General features: G+C 36.7%; 1 protein-coding gene across 8 annotated transcripts in view; it reads left to right on the forward strand.

Annotated features, from left to right (window-relative positions):
* The window catches only part of LOC150100319 (poly(rC)-binding protein 3-like), an 874,229-nt gene that overhangs the window by 244,950 nt on the left and 607,974 nt on the right, over positions 1-21,305 (forward strand). The gene's annotated exons all lie outside the window — the stretch shown is intronic.

The following is a 21,305-nucleotide window of genomic DNA, read 5'->3' on the forward strand; positions in this document are numbered from 1 at the left end:
TACGCTGTTCGAAACTGCATTCGTTATAACAAATTTTATTCATTCATTTTTTTTTCGTTACCTCTTTCTGTCTGTTCATAATTCTCGTAAAATTGCGACGCGTTTCATTCCCATCGTCTCCCCATCAATTTCCTGGCACATGAAAACATTCTAATAACCTCATATCGCTGCTCTAATTGCAGCCGTCATGCTTACTCTCATATAACTCACGTGGGAGTTGGCACCCACGTGAAACAGCTATGCACTTCGTTCCGCTAGAATTCTGATTGTGTTTCCCACGCAGGATGAACTGAGCTCGCTCGGAGTTGTAAGCAGCAATGTTCCAACCGTATAGACTAGCGTTAAAGAACTCTCCCCCCCCCCAACTCGATTTTTAAAAAAAATTTTTTTAATGTCATTCTAGTGAATGCTGTCATCTTATATTTTACTAAGGTGTTTAGTTTGTCGCATGAGGACAAGGAAAGAGACTTGGAGCTGCGAAAACAGGGATGATGTTCTTCTCGTCTGTTCCTCGAATTCATTCCTTACGGCTTGGACTTGGTGACACTGGTACATTATCGTCCTAAAAAAAAAAATTCGGTCTCCCATCTGGCAATGGGTACAATATATCAGAATTCACGTGATTTACTGGAATCTGTCGTTAGGCAATACGCTGGCGAATATGCAACAGGGGTCCTAATTCTGACCAGGAAAATGCTCCTCATACCATAATATCGTTCCCACTAGCCTAAACAGTAAAATGCCATGCATGAGGGGTTCCTTTGATTTATATTGTTTTCCGCGTGATCGTTTATCTCTGGTATATACTCCTGGCTACTCGTCGAACCAGCACACCTTTTTCCACTCGTGTGATATCCAACTGGTAGTCCTCTGACACCACAGCAGCCACTTTCTCCGGTGATTTTCAGTAAGGAGAGCGCACCTTCTGAGTGTTTTGCTCTGGAATCGTCTCCTGCGAGGGTGCGTCGAATCGTCAACTAGATTATTGTTCCTGCATTCTCTGTATTGTGTTACGACATCAACTGTAGTAACATCGCCTTCTTTAATATTAGTCCGCAGGAAGCTTTGTACCCTTCGCTCATCACCACCACCAGTCTACATCTCGTGTTTCTTTACAGTTTCTTCTCCAGAAGATAGTTACGCTATTTTCCGCCATTCTGTGTGTTCCTTAATCATTGTGTGCTATCAACAAGGTGTGATTGCCCACAGCTCAGATACGATTATTCAAATATCGTAATCGAGATGGAGACACCCGATGATCATTGTCCTTTACCAACTCCGTGATATCGTTATCTTTTCCAATGAAAAGTACAGCCATATGCTATGATTCCAGCGCACAGTATCTTTATACTGCAGAGTTATATTGTGTTGCGGTAGAGAATGAGTGTCTTCAATCTTGGATAGGAATGGTCGATTTCGCATTCCTCGCTTCAATAGTATGGCCGTTATGGTCATGAAATCGAAAAACAGAAATTATTTTTGAGCACAATTTTATTTTATTTTTATTCCTTGATTTATTTTTACTTTTCTTGTGGCAAAAAACTAGATTTCTTTAGTAAGTTGTACCAGAGTGGAAAATTTTGATTTAAATATAAAGTGGTTAGCGTATCCGCTCTCCTGCCAAAAGGCTGCGGGTTCGAATCTCGCTTTGGGCATGGATATTTGTTTATGAAAATACTAGTGGTGGCGGTAGATAGCGTTGGTGTAGATGATGAAGGTAGTTGCGGCTGGTGAATCGGGGGAGACGGGGAGTTGTAGAGTAGGTGCCCTCCCTCGATGAGTCTTTGGACTCCCTGGAGGCGTTATGTAATAATAATAATAATAATAATAATATATACTAAAATTACACCATGGTAAACCTGTTTAGAATGCAGGCAACATAGAGATAAACAGAACTATATCGTCTTGGTAATTAACCGCATTCATTCACGTCAACATTCAGGTATCTGAGAAAGCTGACACTCTTATGGTGTTAACACCAAAATCGAATCGTCGCCCATTCGACTTCGCAGCAAATTGCAGATAGTCTTTCTTTTTTTTTTTTTATTGGATGCTAAATTTTATTGGATAATTGTGGCTTTTAGTTATAACAACAACAATGCTGCTGATAGTTTACTATGGTTTCCTTTAATACAAGCTACGCACACGCCGAAGCTTAAAGCAAGAAGAAAAAATACAGTTATTTTTTATGACCAGTTTTTATCGTTCTGGCTATCAATATAACTATAAACGATAATAAAATGTTTTAAAATATTTATAAATAATTAAATACATTGAAAAGAAAATTATGAGAAATATTTGAAACAGGAATTTTGCATTGCTGTCCTTTTTCTGTGTTACATCTTGCGGTGACAACTCGTAGCTTTGTCTACAACATTTCGACGGACTTGTATGCGGCGATCAAGGTAGAGCCTCCTTAGCTCAGTCGGTATAGATGAAGCCCTTTGGTCGGAAAGACCTAGGTTCGATTTCCATCATTTTTATCTGGTCTCTTTCGACTAAAGGTGAGTTAACCGGTCTCATACGGAGGTAGAAGGTTTTTTACCCGGAAACTGGGATTTTTCGTCCCTCAGAACAGGCAAATCGGCCCGTGAACACACACGAATCTACAGTCATAAAATATACACTTAATCCCTGGCTCAACCATTCCAGGGGGGGGGGGAGGTCGAGGAACGGGGGAACCCAACACGGATAAATAAGTAAACTTCGATCAAGGTCGATATCCGTAAGTTGCTGTTTTCAAGTTTCGACAGCTGGAAACAATGATTCAAAGGCTAAGTTATGTTCTCCGTTGGTACATTTTCTTCTGCATTGCAGTCACTTGTTCTTCATATGCACGTTGTTTATCGATGTTAATGAGGTCATTATCACTGTCCTTCTGAATTCAAGTTTAATAATTCCCAAACTTTTACTAAATGAGGCCAAAATTCGCGCTCTTTGCCTCACTCAGTTCAAAATCACGTGCAATTTTTTCTTTATCCCTAAACTCATATCTCTTAATTAAGTTTGCTCTGAAAGTGATAACTTTTCTTTTCGGCACTCGCTATTTCACCTTTCCATGGTCAATGTTGAAGGATAATTTTTAATAGCAAATGTTTATATAAGGCAGTAGACAATTAGCCAAGCATGCTTTCAATGGTGGCTTGACCGCAAAGTAACTTACTACGTTCACAGTACAGTATGTACGATCACACGCTGTTACGAAGTGGTGTGTGTCATTTGAAATGACAAAGCAACTCTCAGCAAAAACACTGTGCATTAGTTCACACTGAATTAATTTGTTCACGACGGAGCGGTGCCTCCTCGTGTTTCACTTCAAGAGTGAATTCGTTTGACGGCATGTCCCTTCCATGTAGGGAGGGAGCATTTGTACTTTTTCAATCCACAGTACACTTTAGTTTGAATCAGGGGCGAATGCTGGTCTTAAAATTCACGCTTGCTCTTGTTATCATTCAGGGAATGAGAGGTGTGATTGAAGTCTGATTAGCGGAATAATGAATTACTGACCATTTAAAACTATGTACTGTATTTAGAAATTTATGTACATTTAATCATACAAATACAACATTTATTTTACAAATGATATTCTATCTTTTTCAATTTAGCTACTTGAATACAAATTTTACCCCATGGTTTTTCTTTATGAACTGGTCAATGACATCGTCATAAAAAGTTGTAACTTAATTTTCCCAAGCAACACGCACACTTGTAAAGGCTGGCTGAAGCTCACTGGCTAGAGCTACTTTGACGGTGTATGGCCCGTGTTTAAGCAACAGGGTGAGATGACGTGGAGGGAGCGGAAATGGCTATGCGCGCGCATGAAATCACAGTGCTGAAGCGAGCATCTGGATGCTCCCACAACCGAGCAAGCCAAGGTAGCTTGACTAGCGTCGGCCTTCGATACACAACGCAAAGCTCAGTTATTGCCGCGCAAGCTTAAAACGTCTTCAAAAATAAAAGCCTGAATGGAATGCTTATCAATGCATGCATTTATTAACAAATAAATATTACTTCTTTCTCAATTAATGAGCTTGCATAGCAAGCATGGATAATTTGCCATGGTTTGAATGTCTTCGGTTAAATTTTATTTGTAAACATTCGTATTTGTGAATTGTCTTCATGATATAGAAAATCTCAAATGCAGTTCTGATGTCAAGTTGTCGGTTTATGCTTTTGTGCTATACTCACCATATAAGACGACCACAAATTTTACTTACCCCTTCTTCCTACACATTACGTTTGGTTTAATGTAATATAGGCATTAGCAGTCATCTCAGATAATTTCTTTACTATAATTCATGAGTGATGTCTTTTCGTAAAGAATTGGTAAAATTGTTCTTTACGTTTATACTAGTTTTTTTTTGGTTTAAAGTGAAAGAAACAAACCACGTGCTTATCCTACTGAATACATCAATTAAATACAAATATTTATATGCAAAATATATTAATATGCTAATATATCAGTATAATCTTCTTCTACTCCCTATTAGGCTTACTGGTCTGTTACAGAGCTAGCTTAAGCCCTTCTAAGTCGTACCCATTCCGAGGATAAGGTAACTAGCCCTATGTCTCCCGGTATATCCTGTAGCTGCGTGTGTTCACGGCGCCGGTTTGCCTACTTGCGGGAGAAAAAACCCCAGGTAAACTTGGGAGAAAAAACTCTGTTGTCCACGCCCAAGACCGGCTAACTTGGTTATGTCTGAGAAAGATCCTTAAGCTCCTCACGTCGACGACGGGAATCGAACCTAGGACGCTTCTTTCCTAGGCATATGGTTGCGAAGCGCATAGCCACTAGGCTAACCGCTTGGATATCAGTATATTAACAAGCCAAAAGCTAAGCAGTAATGAGCCTAACATTACCCTGGCAAACACTACATTTACTGCAGGAACTAGACGATTACCTGACGATGTTTTCCATCGCCGAATTCAAAGATGTGTTAGTTTATAGCCGGAGTATAAGACAACCTCTGGTTTCAGCATTTTTTTTAAACCTGAAATATCTGCTTATACGTTGGTATATATATTTTTATTTACTTTTTGAAAATAAATCGATTGGTTTTAAATAAATCTGCACCTTTGAAGGAGGATGCTAGAATGTAGTTGATTATTTGATGCTACAATGGAATTGATTTGCTTGCGTGTATGCAGCATAGTGTCTGTGGGAGGGGAGGGGAGGGGTTTTTTCATTACGCAAGGTAGTTTCATTCGAGTTGTCTTTAATTACACTGATTGTTGCTATATATAGTACATATATTACTCATAATTTCCTCTAGTGTATTGAGTGATATGATAAAACTACGCCTCGCCTCAAGGTCAAGGACATTCCATGGAGTTCATCGGTGAAGCTTTTATAAGTGAATTTTTAACTCGTGTTAAATAACTTGTGGTGTCAATTTATTATCCGTTCATTCAAAAGCATGTTTTCCGGAAACACAAAAGTTGAGGGATTCCTCTACAACGGTTGGATCCAAAAATTTCTTCCGAATTATAAGTGAACCGCGTTATTATCGAATTTATGTTTTTTTTTTTGTTATAGAAAAATGTGATAATCTTGTACTGTACAATTTTTTGGGAGCTAGAAGTAAAGTTTTCATGGAAATAATGGTTTTATTGCTAGCAACAAAATGCTATGAACAAAACACCCCACTCTTGTCATTATCAATTAAAAATAATGAAATAACAACATTGAAAACAATGTCCCATTTGGTTTTCTTAATTAGTGACTCTAGAATCAGCTGTTGTGTTGACTTCCTATTCAAAATTCTTTTCTGCAAATTCAGTAATTGATTTCAAATGAAGGATATGAATTCTGATAGTTTTCTCGTCCGCTTGACACCCTCCGTTACATGAATGTGCGGGCGACATCTTCATCACTGCTGTTACAAAATTTGGCTTTGGTTTTGACCTTATAATTGTCTGGTCGTTTGAGCGTTCCTAAGTTGGACAGCGATTCTTCTTCTTCTTATGGCGCTATCTTCTGTCGAAGTTCAGCGAGCATCTTGGCGAACAAACTGCGTTCTTGCGTTAATCGGAGCAGTTGTGCGCTGCTCTTTCCTGTCCACATCTTGATGTTGTCAAACCATGATATTCGTTTTCTTCCTCTAGTTCCTTTTCCATTAATTCTTCCAACCAAAATAGTTTGTAGACGTTGGTATTTGCTGTTTCTCATGATGTGGCCAAGATATGATATTTTTCGTTTCTTGATTATTTGTACAAGATCTTTAGATTTGCCATTAGATTTTAAGACATCTTCATTGGTAATTTTTTCTGTCCATGATATCTTTAGCATTCTTCTATAGCGACATCTCAAAGGCTTCGATTTTCTTGAAGGTTGTCGCCTTCAATGTTCATGTTTCAACTCCATACAGCAGAATAGGCCACACGTAGCATTTCAGCATTCGGCATCTGACTTCCATGTTTAGCTCTTTATTGCAGAAAAATGTTCTCATTTTCATGAAGGACTGTCGTGCAACTTCAATCCTTGTCTTTATATCTATTTCAGGATCCCACTTTTCATTAAGCCAGCAACCAAGATATTTATATCTTGACATTTGATCGATATTTTTACCACTGAGTGTCAGTTTCATTGATGAGGTTGGATGTTTGCTGATTACCATGTATTTTGAGATCCATAATATTATCTGTAATTAGCACGATGTCATCTGCATATCATAGGCTCTTAACAATCTTTCCATTTATTGTGATTCCCTCTGGACTTTTTAAAGATTACCTCTGCATATATGTTGAACAAGAGTGGTGAGAGCACGCATCCTTGTTTCACTCCTCTTTTGATGTTAATATCACTGGTGGTCAGCTACCAATCAATTAGACAACTTTGTAATGTTGTCTAATTGAATGGTAGCTGACTGATTCCAATACAGATTTCTTATCTAGCCCTATTTGTTGAAGAATTTCTATTAAGTTAGCGTGTCTGACATTGTCGAATGGTGTTTCAAAATCTATGAAACACATAAAGACAGATTTCTGTTTTTCTATGCATTTTTGTATCAATATTTTGGCACAGAAAAGGGCCTCTCTAGTACCAAAACCATCCCGAAAGCCGAATTGCGTTTCACTTAGAGTTTCTTCACTTTTTCTATAAATACGATTCTGAATTACTTGCAAAAATAGTTTTAATGTTTGGCTCATTAGACGAATAAGTCGGAAGTCGCCACAGGAATTCGCTTTTGGTTTCTTTGGGATAATGTAGATAAATGTAGATTTGAGACAATCTGATGGAAATTCATCACTTTCATATATTTTATTAAATAGTTTTTCAAGAAGTTTGATGTTATCAGGTTCTATTAATTTTAAATTTTCTGTTTGCACAACTCTGGTCCACTGGCGTTTCCTGTTTTACTTGATCTTATAGCATTCTCTGTTTCACATTTGAAAGAACTGGTCCTTGAATGTTATCTTTTATATTTATAGGCTTCTGTCTTATATCATTGAAAAGTTCTGTTATATATTTTACCCAAATCTGAGCTCTATTCTCTTCTTCTAGAACTATTTTTTCCCCATTCGTCTCTTAGAGACACTGTTTGCTTTTTTCCATCACTGTTGTGACTTCCAGAGTTAATGGTTACGTCGAAAAAACCTCTTTCTCAGCACATCTCACTTTGGCAAAGGGGTTCTTCTTGCCCACTGTTAAGCCCAAAACGCTGTTCGGTGTGGTATTCTTCATTCCTTCCCTTATGGATACTTCCTCATCAATTATTTCTTTAATTAACTTTTTCCTATAGTGCATTTTGAAGGTCGGTATACAAAGAAAAAAAGACAGACTGAATCATCTTGGAGGTTGTATTTTTTTTTTTTCACAAATAGCTAAACTTGATTTTACTATCACGGGTTATGAAGGTTTCAGCAGAACACTTGTCCAACAATAAAAGCGCAGATCACGCACTGATTGGCACGAAGTTTCTGAGATCATGCCTAGAAAATCTCTGCTATCATCCAAGCATTCTTGCTGTGACGATACTAAAATGGTAACGCTTGTATGTATTTTTAGTTGGAACACCTTGGGACTCAAGATTCCCCCCCCCCCTCCCACAATTTATGTGCCGGTTTTATTAACATAAAACAGCAAGGTCATCGAACCTTCACTGCTTTAGGACCCATGCCTTCTCATCGAATTTACATGCTAGTGTTTGATCTGGAAGCATGTTATAATCAAGTCCTGTTTCGTCGCAATTGTAAGTTGTTCTGGAACTTAGCCACACAATTGCATGATACATTTTCGATAGTCATCAGCAGCATTGGTTCTGCAGATCGAATTTCTCCTGAAATTTGTAACTTGGCGAATTCAATGTTGTTTTTTCCCTAGCGGCTGAGCCAGCTGTTGTTTCCCGTGAATTCTATTTCTCCCATATTTGATCCAAGCTGCTTGCACGTCTTCCTTTCTTTTGTTTTTGTTTTTCGCTTGAATCCTGATAATTTTACAAGAGATAGGTGTTCCGTCTGCAGGTTTTTGAGTAAACCATATGAACAGACAGCGAGTTGCTGCTGCTCGCTTTCGTTGAAGAATTTCACTAGCATCAGTTACTTGATGGTATAGAGCGCTGAAAAAAAAAATTCATGTCACTTATTTAACTAGAATGGAGTTCTCCTTATTTCTATATCTGAATGGTAGGCTATGCATTAAAGCAGATGAATAAGTACACATTACCACAAAAAAGGTGGTCTTGAAATTATATTTTATATTAGGGGTGTGAAATTTTAGACATACCTGGAATTTTTTTTAGATGAAGACTAGATGAATGTTACAATGTTTGGAATTTAATAAAGGTGCTGAAAAACAGTACCAAACTTAAAATAACATAAAAATATAGAACCGACGAATAAGATGAAACCTCAAGAAGGAAACGCAAATGAATGAAATTGGTAAAATGCAAACAATTTATGACTTTTAAAATTTTAATATATAAGGGGATCTGCAATCCAGTTCAATAGGCTTTGCTTAATAGAGTTACTTGTTGCTTGTACAGGTTAGCCTCATCTTTTATCCATGCCTCAAATTTGGATTTCCCGACACGAATGTACCGAGATACCGCTTTTTTTTTTTTTTTTTTCTGATTTTAGTAAGTCAAGTACATCCAGCATTCTTTTCTACACTTCCTATATTTTTGTTTTGTGTACTTTCTATGGTCAATCTTTTTTATTAAACTGGGAAGAATGCAAATAAAAACTTAAATGCACACTGCGTGCAGACCCGAAGACCATGCGTAGTTAACAAACATAACGCACTACTGTCCGATCACAAAAGCGAGAGCCGTCGTTGACAGACTGCCAAGAAGAGTCAATTCATGTTGAAGGGGAGGAGAAAGAAATAAAGCGATGTACGAATTGGTCACCAACACGAGAAATCACGTGCTTTATACGTAAAATTTTCCAACTCTTATACAAGCAAAATAGTTACCACTTTAAAAACTGCAATGATCATAAAAGAGAGGTTAAATTTCCGACGTGTAATAATAAACAACTCATCCCACAATACGGATTGATTACTCTATTATCGGAATGGATTCTCCTTCTTTTGACATGCGCAGAAGTGTCGAAGAGTCGCATCGGTGGGCGTACAGTAGTGTTATTGTCTTAGTTGCTTTCGCCATAACTCCAGATAGCCCATCAACTTGACAAACCAACGAATCGCTAAATGCTCTGGTGTGCATTCGCATCTATCAGATGTCAGACACGCGAAATTGGGAGCTGTCCTTTGACCTTGTTATAGCGGGTGTACGGTGTATTTCCAGCAAGCATCGCTGATCGGCAGATATCCAAAAAACAACTTTTTCATTCAGCTGATTAAGATATATATATATATATATATATATACCCCGACTTACGCGAATCCGGAGTTATGGGGTTTCATATATGTACGTATTCCCGTCCCGCCTCACGCCTCACCACTAGTCGTATCTTTCCGGCGCCGGCCGCATTCGCCAGTGTCGCACATGCTGTGAACAAGCATTGACGTGTTTCACGCGGTCTCCATTCATACGCGATTTTTATAGTCTACAAACCTTGCGATTGTTTAATGTTATGTTCTTGATAAAATTTTTTAATAATGTCGTCCAAAGGAAACAAGTCCGATTCTTCTACAGCTAGGAAGAAAAGAAAAACATTGACTTTGGAAACAAAACTCAATATTATTAAGGATTTTGAAGGCGGAATGAAAATTTGTGAGCTAGCAAAGAAGTTCGATCTACAGGAATCCACAGTAAGAACAATCGTAAAAGAAAGGTTTACAGATTTTGGAGGACATAGATTCTAACGAGGAACGAATTGTAGCCACAAGGCAAGGAATAAAAAAATCATTAGCTTGCTACGAAGAAATTTTGCGTGACAAGAAAAAGACATTATGTCGTCAGACGAATCTATTAGATTTTATGAAACCATTGACATCTAAATACTTTCTTTTTTTTATGTGCGAAAAACTACACTTATGATTATATTTCTTAAAAAATATAGGTGTTTTTGTAAACCTTTGGTCCCAATTAACTAATATTTTGTATGTTTGTATGCAAAATTATACCCGAGTTACGCGAATTCGACTTACGCTTTTTTGTTGGTCCCCACCTACCTCGTAACTTCAGGGTATGACTGTGTATATATATATATATACCACTTACTGTCATCGTTCTCTTCTGTACTACTTTCAAGGTACTTTATGCCACTTAATGACTACCACTTACTAATAGCGATAGAGTAAATTTAAATTGTTTTCAAGATATCTGGGTCGAGTTATTTGTAGAACAGCAGAAGATGGGATTTTGTGTTACTATTTAAAAAGAAATTTTAATTTCAAGTTGTTATCATAATTGGATTTTTTCGAGATTTTTTATGTTGCCCCCACCCACGTAAGGTAATCTCAAACATATAGTTCATGAGAATGTCTTGAGTGGGCTAAGGATTTTTTTTTCTATTTTTATTAATTTTACACACACACACACACACACACACACACACACACACACACACACACACACACACACACACACACACACACACACACACACACACACACACACACACACACACACACACAGTATAACTCGTTTATAACGATCACGGTTACAGCGAATTCACGTTTATAACGAATAATTTTGAAGGTATATTTGAATTACATTTGATTTAATGCATATATTTCATGTTTATTACGAATTCGTTTCACGGGAATAACGAACGAATAATACACGTTAGTCGTTCCTTTACTGACATTTCGTACGTACGCATTTTCTGGTTGTGGTAGCGATAAAAGAAAGCTTCTTGTAATTGGAAAATCGGCAAAGCCTAGATGCTTTAAAAACATAAAGAAACTTCCCGTTGATTATACAGCGAATAAGAAGGCCTGGATGACGTCTTCAATTTTCGAAAATGAAATTCGCAAGTGGGATAAAAATCTTCGCAGTGAAAATCGGAAAATTTTGTTATTGATAGACAACTGTCCTGCCCATCCTGTAGTGGCTAATTTAACAAACATAAAACTTGTTTTTTGCCACCGAATGCGACATCTCTCTCTCTCTCTCTCTCTCTCTTGCAACCACTTGATCAAGGCGTAATTAGATGTTTTAAATCCCATTTTCGTCGTCTGTTAGTCTTGGAACTGATAGAACGCAGAGAAAAATCCGCGGAAAATGCTTATGCTGACGACTCGAAGATCAGTGTACTTCACGCAATACGTTTAATGAGTGATGCTTGGAATTTGGTGTCATCGTCTACGATACAAAACTGTTTTAAGAAAGCCGGTCTTGCGGAATACGAGTGCGAATCTGAAGAAGATGAAGAAGATAACTTACCGTTATCAGCATGGTTAAAAGCGCGAAACTTGAACAATTTTGAAACGTGCGCAGAGATTGATAATTTTATAGACATTGATAATGGCGTCGCAACTTCGGGTATACCGACAGACGCTGACATCTTAAAACAAATCTCCCATACGCCAGAAGAAGATAATAGTTTGAGACAGCATTGCATCTGTCAAGCGTGTGCGTGTTCGTCTGACTGATTTGTATGTTTTACGAAATTAAAAAATCCGATTTCTTCCGGAAAAAAAAAAGCCTGCCACCTCTGCATGAAGCAAAGCCAGAAGAGTTACATCTGATCTGAAGCTGTTTACTAGTAATACACGATGTTTCTAAAAATATGAATCCATTTTCTGAAAGATAAGAGGGTTAAATTAAGTGAACGTTATGATTCAACATAAGTTTTCATAATGATCATCATCAGTATATTTTGCACGTGCCACAACCACATATCACACATATTACATGCTTATTTAATACTGCGATATTTTTTGACTTCTTCAGTTGTGTATCTTTCACCCCACAGAATGGAATTCGTTATCATTAGGTCCGAAAAACTGAAGAATTTCATTGATTCTCATTTCTTCGCTTTATAGTCTGGAAAGCATAGATCTAAAAATAATTTTCATCGCATCACTGTCGCAGTTTCGGACAGATCTTAAGCCATGTAAAACACCAAGGTTGTTGGTAAATAAATCAGTAGTATTCAAGAGTTTGAAATAAATGTATCCTATTATTTTGGTTTATTCTAGAAAATCATCCCGAAAATACTCTCGAATTGAAGCCAATCCACAAAAAAAAAAAAAAAACCCAGTAAATTCCATATTTTTCATTTTTGTTTCATTTAGATAATGATGACGAATTCTTGGCGTCAAAACTTTATTTTGTCCTGGTTGGCGGAGTGGTTAGCATGCTCGCTTTCCAACCAACAGGGTTCGAATCCCTTTAGGGGAATGGATGTTTGTGATTGCCTTACCTGTGCATTGCTATAACGTTTGATACGGCGCAGTATGACCTTTTCTGTCTCTTTAAAACCATAAATCATCATCAGAACTTCTTTAATAGTCATTTGGAATATTTCGTCCTAAATGATTGTCAGTGAATGTAAGCAATACAGAAATGGACGATTTCAAAGTAGATTAGCAATACTGTTTATCATGCTCAATCTGTTCTCTACTATACTTTCGGAGTGAAATTTTGATAAAATTGGCAGATGAGTTGTAGAGATATTTTCCTAATATTTCGATAAAATATAACATTTTCGCAGCATCTCACATTCATAGTACCATGAACAACTATTTGATCTGTTCTGTTCGAAATAAACGCAATACATTGTCACCTTTACTCATAAATCAAACGAAAGCAAACTTGTATTCTAAGCAGATTATAAAATGTTCGACTTATCAAATGCTATGCATAATTTTATTTATTGTTTATGTATGCAATGGTTTCTATTTTATTGAATACTGCTTTATTAAAAATACATGTCAAGCAAACTGTGCCTTAAAAAGTTGAATTATTTTAAAGAATTATTATTATAACGCAATTCATTATTGCTTAATTTAGAACTGCTAGTTTTAGTTTTTTTTTTATTTTATTCATTTATTGGTTCTATAAATATCGATTCATAACTTAAAAAATACGATTATGACTGTTCCATGTATGCGACGTTGTAACCGGTTCTTGAGTCAAGCATTCATTCATTCATAAGCAGTTGAACTTTTGTTTTTAGAGAAAATCTCTCCCTCTCATTCTGTTGACAACAAAAGCTTGATGTCTTTCTTGAGCATGCAGCTCTTTTGTGGTATTTTATCCTGACTGGTAATCAGATGGGTATTTTGGGACAAAAGCACATTTTAGTCATCAACTTTCATGCCCACTCTGTGGGCATGAAGGTTGATGACTTTCTTTTTTTTGAGGTTTCATTTATGAAATTGGCCAATCATCATCATCATCATCATCATCATCATTACAGACCGTTAAGACTCACGACCGGTGATGTATCCTTAACGTTCATAATATTAATTTATTAGGCTACGGTCTGTAGTTTTATGCCTATTAAATATATTTTGTCTGAAAATTGCGTGGTTTCTTATAGCCGGTTTGGTTTTTCGCGGGATGAAAACTCAAGTTTCTGGGAGGGGGAACCCCCCCCCCTATCTTTATATGAGACCGGCTAACTCACATTCAGTTGAAAGTCCTTATAAAGATTGTTGTAATCATAGACGGGATTTAAATCCTGGTTTCTCTCTCTCCATATAAATGGCATCATGAATGCCTCACAGACTTTGAAAACTGGGCAGTCGGTAACAGAATATTATGTTGTGATTGGTAGTGAGTGTGATTTGATTCATACTGTGTACACGCTTCTACTGTCACCATCAACAGGTAACCATATCGAATGGCTAAATTCGATTTCATTTTAACAGAAATGAAAATTAATGTTATACAAATTAATAAAGTATCGTAAGACTCTTATGTTAAGTTGAAAGTTCTTTGAGTTATGGTTTTTAACTCTAATTATTCAAGCATTAGTGGAAAAACAAAAATGGAACGACGATTGATGATATCCAAGAAGTTCAGCAAGATATTTATTGCGAGTTTGAAACTGTTATCCCTCCCACATAATATTCTTTAATAAAACAACAACAATTCTGCCTGCCGGTGTCCTTTTGTGTACAAGTTTCAGATAGCTGCAATTATTTGGGTCATCGGATGTGTCCAAAATAGTCAATCACGAACCGATATCTTCGATAAATGTTCTGAATAATTGCAGCAGCAAAAAGATGTGAAGAAATAATCTAACAATGAATAAATAAATATTCAGCGCGCTTTTGATGACTGGGTTGATCTGTCATTGCACTGAAACTACTTCCTCGTTTTGACGACTTTTATCCTCTATTTGGACAAAAGCAACTTTTAGTCATCAACCTTCATGCCCATTCTGCCTTCAATTTTTGCGATTATTTTATAGACCGTAAGACTCACGACCTTATATTTATACCTAGTTTTATACTTTCCGATTTGATATAACCCAAGTGCAAGTATTATTTTAAAATAGTGCATTTGTTTTTGATAATGTCCTGTAAAGCACCAAAGCATGGCCAGAAAAATAGTTTTAGTGAAGGGCAATCAAACTTTATTTGTCTAATGACAAAATTGTTTAAATTACCTTTCTAGAAACAAGAAAGCGAAAATTTTTGACTTTTCTCAGTATTCAGTGAACGGAAGTATAAAAATACGTATATTTTTTCCAAAGATTTGAAATACAATAATCGTTTCATGTGTGTGTTTTGTATGCGTGAACAGAGTGAATACATTTTGAGAGAAATCGATGTTGCATATTGAATCTCAAAATAGCACTCTGCATACAAGAATAATTCATCTTAACAAATGACTATGCGTCTTTTTTGTTAAATGTACTTGGTTAAATTGTTTCTTTTTCTGTGTTTCATCCCACAACAAAGGCAAGCCCGTAAGAGAAGACATACAATGAACAGACATAATTCACTCACCTCATTAGCCTTGGTTGCTTCAGCCAACCAAACCAAATCTTCTTCCCTCATACAGGTGTCCCTCGCTTTACGCGATTAATTGCTTCTATGAAACAGTCGCGTAACACGAAATCGCGGTAAGTGAGTTGAATGTAGCATGGGTGAGATAGGGATAGGGGTTTCTTCAGAAAGATAAAAAATGAAAACTTTACACCTGTGAGCAAAATAAATTTTATTGAATGAATTATTTAAACTTATAAACAAAACACAGAAATTTCGTCGAGATTGAACACTTGCTGAAGCAAATAACCATGTTCCTGAATTACACTTGGAAATTTTGCTAGAAAGTTCTCAGCAGCTGCAACAACATCAGCTCCCGCAGCCTCGCCAGTTAGCTTGAGATTATAGAATCGATGTCGCACTTTGAAACTTTCAAACCACCCAGCACTTGCAGCAAAAGATTGCACTTTAGGATCAGGATCTATTGCATTCAAGTCATCAAACAAACTTTTCGCTTTAGCCTGGATAATCAAAGTGGATAACGGAAGAGCACGTTGATTTTCATGTTCAATTCATTGGGCCAACATCCTTTCCGATTTCTCCATAATTGGTGCCAGGGGCGGCTCGTGTATAGGCACTGCAGAACTGCAGCACCCTCAGTTTTTCTCGATATATCAATATATTTATTAATTTATTTGCTTTGATCTCCGAAACATTTTTCTTCTTTCTTTTTGGGAGTTTATTTGAATCTTACTGCGTACCATACGATGGTCACTTCCAATGTTGAAGGTGTTTATGACAGAACAGTCTTGAAAGATGTTTTTCGTATTGCTGAGGATAAAGTCAATTTCACTAGTTTTTCCATTTGGACATGTCCACTTTCTATGTGTTTTTTTTCTTGAAGAAGGACTTCATGATATATAGGTTTTCTTTTTCCGCAAATTCTATTAACCTTGCTCTTCTGTCATCTCTCATGCCATATCCAAAATTTCCCATTGAGCTTTCATCGGAATGTTGAATACCAATTCTAGCATTAAAGTCTCCCATTACAATTCTGAAATGATGTTTTCCTTTATTGCAGAGCTGGGATATATCACGATAGAAGGCTTCAATTTCTTCGTCAGTATGACTTATTGACTTGGACGATCTTAAGAGTGTATCTTTTTGAGATTTAAACAACAATACTTGCTATTCGATCGGATGCACTGTCAAATTCCATTATGGTGTTCTTCAGTTTTTCTTGTTGATCAAGAATCCAACTCCACTGATTCTTTCCTTATCTTGGCCTCTATAATATAGTAAGTCTCCATTTTTTAATTGAAGAATTTCTTCACCATTACATCTAACTTTTCACAGTCCAAGAATGTTCCATTTTAGTCACTTTAGGTCTTCAGTTAGGTCAGTTAACCGTGCTTCACTGCTCAGAGTACTACAGTTTAATGTTCCAAGCTCTAGTTTCCAATGGCAACATGATTTGGTTACCCGGGGATTCTTAGCATCCTGTGCCTTCATGTTTAACTGCCTGCTGCCATAGGTAGTAGCAGTCCGGCCTCCGGGAAATGAGGACCATTTTATTTCTGCAGGATTCATCGCAGAAGGTTAGGCCATTAATTAACCACGCTGGCCAACTGCGGGTTGGTGAATGGGAATATTTTCATATGGGATTGCCAGTCCCAAAACTACTGGTCCAAGGCTCTTTATTCAATATATTCAGAGCTGCCCTGATATCCAACGGATGATAGTCAGTGTTTCCCCCCATCCGCCACCTACGGGACGCGCTCGATAGCCCTTAGAAGCAAAGCAAAACATAGATGTGCTCAAACTCAACATTAAAAAGTATATATTCCAACACGAACTAAACAATAGATTTAAACAACTTATTATAGATGACAATGCTGATCTATCAGAAAGTAATGACATTATTATCCAAAACCTTTTACAATGCTCACTTGAAGAACAGAAACAAGACAAAATCTCTGAACAAAACAGCTTATGAAGAAACGAAGAGAAATGAAACAATCAATTAACCTACAGAATAAAATTGAATACACGGAATTGTGCAAAACAATCAGAAAACGTATCACAGAAGAAATAAGAAAATTCAATTGTAAATTCACACAACAAACAATTGAAAACAACCACAGTCTCAAAAAAGCCAAACAGCAATTGATGAACAGCAAACAGATGGTTGCAGTCAACACACATGATGAGACCATCATCAGAGATAGATATGCTATAGCAACAAGAATTGAAGAATTCTACTCAATATTATACCAGAGTGATGAATTAAATGAAGAAGAAGACAACTACAACACAGCTGAAGTACCACAGATTCTACCAGAAGAATTGTGCAAAACAATCAGAAAACGTATCACAGAAGAAATAAGAAAATTCAATTGTAAATTCACACAACAAACAATTGAAAACAACCACAGTCTCAAAAAAGCCAAACAGCAATTGATGAACAGCAAACAGATGGTTGCAGTCAACACACAAGATGAGACCATCATCAGAGATAGATATGCTATAGCAACAAGAATCGAAGAATTCTACTCAATATTATACCAGAGTGATGAATTAAATGAAGAAGAAGACAACTACAACACAGCTGAAGTACCACAGATTCTACCAGAAGACGTTATGCAGAGCTTCCAAAATGGGAAAGCTGCCCGTGAGGATGGAGTTATAGCTGAACTTCTAAAAACAGGTGGAGAAATAATCTTCAAACTCTTAGCAAAACTATTTACTTTATGTCTGAAGAAAAATGATGTACCAACAACATGGAAGAAGACTACCCTAATTCTGATACATGAAAAATGTGAGATAGAAGACCTGACAAACTACCAACTTATCAGTCTATTATCAGTGGTTTACAAAGTGTTTACAAAAGTCTTAGCTCATAGGCTTTGTGCGACTCTAGACCTAGCACAACCAAAAGAACAGGCAGGCTTTCGAAGGGGCTTCAGTACAACGAACCATATTCAAGTTGTACAGCAGATTATTGAACGGTGTAATGAATATCAATTACCACTATGGCTTGGTTTTTATTGACTGTGAGAAAGCCTTTGATTCACTTAAAACTTGTGCAATACTTAAAGCATTACGAAACCAACAAGTGGAGGAGCTATACATCAGAACCATCAAATCTGCATACACCAATGCCACAGCAGCAATTTCATTTCAATAGAAACATCTCTACTGTGGGAATACAGAGAGGTATAAGACAGAGTGACACAATATCTCCAAAATTATTCACAGCATGCCTAGAAGAAATATTCAAACTTCTTGATTGGGAAGGGAAAGGTCTGAAGATAAATGGAAGATATTCAAGCCATTTACGCTTTGAATACACGGAATTGTGCAAAACAATCAGAAAACGTATCAAGAAATTCAAAAATTAAGAACAACACAATTTAGTATGGAAAGAAGTATGCTTGGTATCACAAGATCGGATCACAAAAGGAATACATGGATAAGAAATTAAACCCAAGTCTCTGACATCATAGGAAGAGTGAAACATGACAATGGGCTGGGCAAATTGCCCGAAGACAAGATCAGCGATGGACAAAAGAAGTACTGGACTGGATTCCACTAGAGGAAAAACGACCACGACGCTGACCTAAATCACGGTGGATTGATAATATCATCAGATTTACAGGAGTGACATGGAAAAGGTGACTCATGAACAGAGAGTGTTGGAGTAATCTTGGATAGTCCTTCATCCAGCAGTGGATCGATAATGGCTGCTGCTGATGATGATGATTATTTTTTTTTATATTTGCTTGTAATATTTATTTTTATCATCAACAATCCTATACAGTTCTCTTATTTTGTATAAAAAATAATAAAAATCCATCTTGTAGCACTTAGGAGGGCGAAGGACGTTAGCGGCACTGTGTTTACCATAGTGTCATATTGCTACGCGCGCAAGCATATGCACGTCATAATGAGATGCGAGCTATTAGCGTAATGCGGCACTGTCCGTTGCGCAGTTCCACTGTTGTTTATATGCAGTTTGCGCCAGTAGTAGAGTGTTCGTAGTGCTTATCGTGTTTACTCCGTCTTTTTAAATATTTGGACATTACAATTAAAGACATAACATTTGTTATAGTTTTTATTTTAGAACATTATTAGGGTTATTGACAATTATGACCTCGGAAATGCGACCTCAAGAAATAAGTTCTGTGACAGTAGTGACTGTAAGTGAACTACAAAGACTCAAATTTTCATAGTTGTCTCTGGCTGAGAAAGTTTCTATTAAAATAAGAGGCCGTCCTTTACCCGATATTCAAATATCTCAGCCAGGAATAAGCAATGATAAGAAGTACATTAGAAGTTTTAATACAAAGTGGTATAAAAAAAGATTAAATGCACTTGCGATGATTTCAACGGAGAAAACATTCATCAAGGAAAAAGTTATTGGCCTTTTCGCCCGAAACAAAACAAGAAGAATGGATTTTATTTTTGAGTAATTTTGAATTATACTAAACTGTATAATTTTATCGATAATAAACAATATTTTTTCATGAAACAAATCAAGAAGAATGGATTTTATTTTTAAGTAATTTTAAATTATACCAAACTGTATAATTTTATCGATAATAAACAATATTTTTTCATGTTTAATTTTTTTTTTAATTTTTACCATAATTTTGATATTTTATCGAAACACGTATGCAATGTACGAACAGTGTATACGTGTTTACACTGTAAGTACACGTGTTTACATGTGTACGTGTAAACACGTGTTAACGCTTGGCATTTACACGTATACGTGTTTATACGTATACACTGTACTTACAGTGTGTATGTATATTTCGAAAGTTGCAGCACCCCCCCCCCCACGATTTCAAGCCACGAGCCGCCATCGATTGGTGTCCTTATCTGTGTTATATTAGTTGTCGACATTCTCGTCGCACTTTTACAACTTTCTTTTATTTTCTCTGCTTGATTTCTTATTGTTCTTAAAGTTGATTCTGAAATTCCTGTAGCTCTGACTATGTCGACTGTCCGCTCATTACATTCATACCTCTTTATAACTTTTAATTTTTCCTCCAGTGTTATAGCTTTTCTCTGTTTTTTAGTCTTGGAAGTATTTTGATCACAGTTATCTCTTTTTTTCCATAATGTGTGCCTTGTAGAAGTCTCCAACAATGGAGCTTACTAGTTTTAACACCTTCTGTGAGACTGACATACAGCACGATGCCGCCTTGTCAAAGCAGTGCGCGCACAGAGTTACGTGACTGAGAAATTGCTACCGGTTGCGATTTTTTAAATTAACTTTTTTACAATCGCATTATAGCGAAAACGCGTAAAGTGAGATCGATTATAACGAGGGATACCTGTAGTTCTTTCTGAAGTATCTTTTGTCATAACGGATCGACATTCTTTCCACTTCTCTCGGTCTTCTCAATCCTGGATATACTTTCGGGTAAAGTCTGCTCGATATTTTTATATTCCTCCCAACTTTGGGAGGAACATGAAAAAATCGAGTGTCTTCATTCCAGCAGCATTGGAGTATTAATACCATACCAATTAATTTGAATTCTCATTTCCATTCTTCCTGACTCTGAGTTGCGTCTATTGTCGGAATTTGTGAATCATTCTTCCAAATAGTGTGGGTTCGGTAATTCAGTTGCTATCCACATTGCCTATCGGTCAAAGAGATCCTGAATCGAATCCCGTTTATTGGGAAAAATCTTTAACATATCTTTTTATTCGAAGATGAGTCTAGTACTCATACGGATATGACGAGGGTTTCATCCCACAAAGTAAGAAAACTTGCCGGAAGAAAACTCGTACACACAATTAATAGACATAATACACTGACTCTTGGCATTAGTTGCTTCTTCAGTAATTCCAAACAAAACAATCTAAGTAGAGTATTTAATGCAGCTGATGGAATTTGTTAGTAACAATAGGAGTCCCGGACCTAACAGATTATTTAAACCCTGAATTTTTGAAGACATGAATGTTTTTACTACATTCGTTCCTGCTTTACATCAGTTCC

The sequence above is a fragment of the Typopeltis vanoorti genome, chromosome 13 (genome assembly GCF_054136105.1).
Source record: "Typopeltis vanoorti isolate ZY-2024b chromosome 13, IOZ_Tvanoo_1.0, whole genome shotgun sequence".
In the NCBI taxonomy this organism is placed as follows: domain Eukaryota; kingdom Metazoa; phylum Arthropoda; class Arachnida; order Uropygi; family Thelyphonidae; genus Typopeltis; species Typopeltis vanoorti.